Below are 3,559 nucleotides of genomic sequence, written 5' to 3' on the forward strand. Positions count from 1 at the left end.
GCTACATAAGATGGAGTTTGAGGATCAATTATGCCAAAGCTATGTACAATGCAACATCCCCCTTGGTGGTCCAGGAGCAGAAGTTTAGAGAGACAATTTACTTAACTGCTCATGAGTCTTCACGATATGGTAGACACGTTAGGGATTGCGTTGTTTTTTCCTGAAATTTGAAATTGCAATATTTCATACTTTTTCGCTTTGCATTAAAAGTTGGCAGACATGTGTTTGACTAATATTTTTTTCTTTTCACCGCAAAACAATAATCTCAAACACCACACAGAACAATAAATTGATTAACTGATTAAATTGATTACATGATTTGCTCTGAAAAAACATGATGGTAGCATAAGACAAGAGTGTACCCACAAAAGAAAACACAAGACAAGAGTGAACAGATTACATGATTGCTAAAAGCAAATGACATGAGAGTGAACAAAAAAAACACCAAACATATTACTCCCTCCGTTCCTAAGTATAAGTCTTTTTAGAGATTCCACTACGGACTATATACGGAGCAAAATGAATGAATCTATTCTCTAAAATATGTCTATATACATCCGTATGTAGTTTGTAGTGGAATCTATACAAAGACTTACATTTAGGAACGGATGGAGTACATGGTAGCAACACACTAAAACAGTAATAAAAATAGAACTTGTAATGGAAACCTTATATGATAGATAGATTCAAATCGCCCTGGAACATGATGTCACACGACCATGGGATCTCGGTGGATATGCGTGCAGCCGAGGCTAAACAAGGGGAGAATCAAGGAAATAACATGGCTCGGTGAATCTGTAGGAGCACTAGGTATGACAAGGATGGCGAACAAACTTGGGCTTCTTGAACACCAGTCGGTGAGACGAAGAAGCCCCTAGGGGTTCCCTTGAGGAGCTTAGGTTGCTTTCAGCCCGGGCCACGATCTTTACCAGTTGGATTGGCAGCTGCGGCTCTGGTGCAGGTGCGTCGGGGCCCTCACCGCACTGAAGATGCATGGGCTAGGGAAGGGCAGCACATTGACAGACTATGTGTGTGATAAGGCATGCAGTTGGAGGGGCAGTGATGGTGCGTGAGGAGTGAAGCAAGACCAATGTGAGTGTTGTGCTGAACGTCGTGGGGCTAAATTTCGTGTTTTGACCCTTTTTCTGAAACCTATTCGAGATTTGACCCTAGTTTAAGTTTTTTTCGAGATCTGACCCTTTTGCTACCGCCAGGGACCATGACGGTAGGATATAATAGCCTACCGCCAAGGTCCCTGGCGGTAGGGTTGCATGGCCTACCGCCAAAAACAGTATTGAACACAGTGTGTGCTCGTGCCTACCGCCAAGCACCTTGGCGGTGGGGTTGTGCAGGCTACCGCCAGCCCGGTTGGCGGTAGCGATGTTTCCAACCGTCAAAGTCCCTGGCGGTAGGCTGTTAGACCCTACCGCCATGAACTATAGCGGTAGCAAAAGGGTTAGATCTCAAAAAAATTTCAAACTAGGGTCAAATCTGAAGGTTTCAGAAAAGGGTCAAAACACGAAAATTTGCCATGTCGTGGTGTTGCAGTAGTTATAGTCAGCAAGAATCTGGAGTGGCAAGCACGACTGTGGTGGGAGTGCGCCGCTGGAATCTTCTTCTATTATATACATAATACAGGAGTCAAACAAGCCATCACGTTTATCCACATGTATTAAATTATCTTGGTCGTCAATTTTATACCTCAACGGTCAAGATTTAAAATATATAGCGTTACATACAAATATAGTTGTGTACAATAATTGTCACGTGCAACCACTTGAAAGTATGTACAAGGAAGCTTTTTGTCATGATCAGGCACTTACCAACATGAGAATAGATTAAAGAGATTAACTACGGAATTGGAAAGAAAATAAAATCGGCTAGAGGTTTCCTAATCTCTTCACGACTCTTTCTCTAAAAAAAAGACTCCACATAAGACTCGGATTTATCTTCTTATTATAAGCAAAAAGAGATTGACTATTAAACGGGTGGAAAGAAAAAAACGACCAGAGAGTTTCCTAGTTACCTAATATGATTCGGAAATTAAACAGGTAAACAAATATTTCGGTTTTATATCCTTATATAGGCAAAAACAATTGACTACGAATTTGAAAAAAAACTTACGTTAGAGAGTTGTGTACTACATGATTATAGGAAATTAATAATTATATAAGGAAACAAATATTGGCTATTATTCGATCTCCATGGAGACTAGGAGCAAAGCGCACCTTAGCTGGCCGGCTACGTAGAAAGACAGTCGTCGTCGTTTCATCTCGCAAAAAAAAATGTTCCTAATGCTAACTAGGCCACGAAACAACGCCCACGCGAGAGAAAAAACACTAGATTATCAGATCACTGGCCAGACTCATGTCGTACACCTGAGACCATCATCATTGGGCCTGAATTTTGAGTGCGCTGCTGCACCTCTTCATCATACTAGAGTAGATCACCAGAAACAAATTTTTTGACCCAGAAACATTTTAATGTTACTCGCCAAGGTGTGTCAAATCTATCAATGTGTCATTCCCGAAACAAAAAAAATGAATATCTGTGTCCAAATTTATAGATTTTCTCTTTTAGGATCCGTTTGGATTAAGTGTGAATTTTTACGCTCTTCAATTAGCTCAAGGTTAAGCTAAAAACCATGGAGCGCACGAAAAATACCACCAAGCCAAACAATCCATATTAGGTCTCATGTTTTAACTGCACACTTTAGAACATTATGGATAATTGAGATGGTATATATCTAACTTATGACTAATTTCTTGTTGTTATTAGGAACTTAGGGTGTCTTAATATCGCAACTGTTGTCAAGTAAGAAAATGTTTCCTTCTGAAGGAATAAAAGAGAACTCATTGCAGAATGGTATATTCTTGCAGGTCCTACAAGCAGCAATCAAGGCTCTTGATGATAAGAAAAGGGCTGTTCGCCAAGAGGCTGTTCGATGTCGACAAACATGGTATGAAAACTATATCCTATTTCTAAGAGTTCTGGTGCTATTCTGTGGCAACATGAACCACCTGATGTAATATTTGGGCAATTGGCAAACGATGCAACTTTATTCCATTTGAATGAAGTCACCATGGTGGCTTTCCCTCAAAAAAAATAAAAATAAAAAAAATCCTTTACGAGCCTCAACCTTTCCTGATGAGTCGTTATTTTCCTGCAGGCAATCATCATTTGCTTAAGGTAGTCTTTCTCCCGCCACTGCATCATAGTTTGGAATTAGTCACTGAACAGATCATGTTAGAGCTTGATAAGTATTGAGATGTGTGATAGGTATGTCATTCTTCCATCTTGTTGGTTGTTTCATCTTGATTATTCCCTTAAGACTTTTCAGATTACTTGATTGTCGGCGCGATGCAGGTTGTGGTAGCCCGTAGGGTGGTAGAGGACAATGCGGCTCATTCTGCCTTTGAAATGCTTTTGGACTGTGTAAGTTCTGGCGGGAGGTGAGTTCTTAGGAGGAAATTTGGCGAACCACAGTTGGATGGTGTATGTCAGTGCATTGGGTTCAATCTGGCTGACCGCTCTTCCGTCCCCTTTTCCTTGTATTTAT

General features: G+C 40.6%; 1 long non-coding RNA gene across 1 annotated transcript; it reads left to right on the forward strand.

Moving 5' to 3' along the window:
- The first annotated feature begins 2,826 nt into the window (after positions 1-2,826).
- LOC119345235 lies at positions 2,827-3,553 on the forward strand. Its single transcript, XR_005166981.1, has 3 exons — positions 2,827-2,959; positions 3,170-3,279; positions 3,367-3,553. It is a non-coding gene; the product is annotated as an uncharacterized LOC119345235 (long non-coding RNA).
- Positions 3,554-3,559: the final 6 nt, after the last annotated feature.

The sequence above is a fragment of the Triticum dicoccoides genome, unplaced genomic scaffold (assembly GCF_002162155.2).
Source record: "Triticum dicoccoides isolate Atlit2015 ecotype Zavitan unplaced genomic scaffold, WEW_v2.0 scaffold218063, whole genome shotgun sequence".
In the NCBI taxonomy this organism is placed as follows: Eukaryota; Viridiplantae; Streptophyta; class Magnoliopsida; order Poales; family Poaceae; genus Triticum; species Triticum dicoccoides.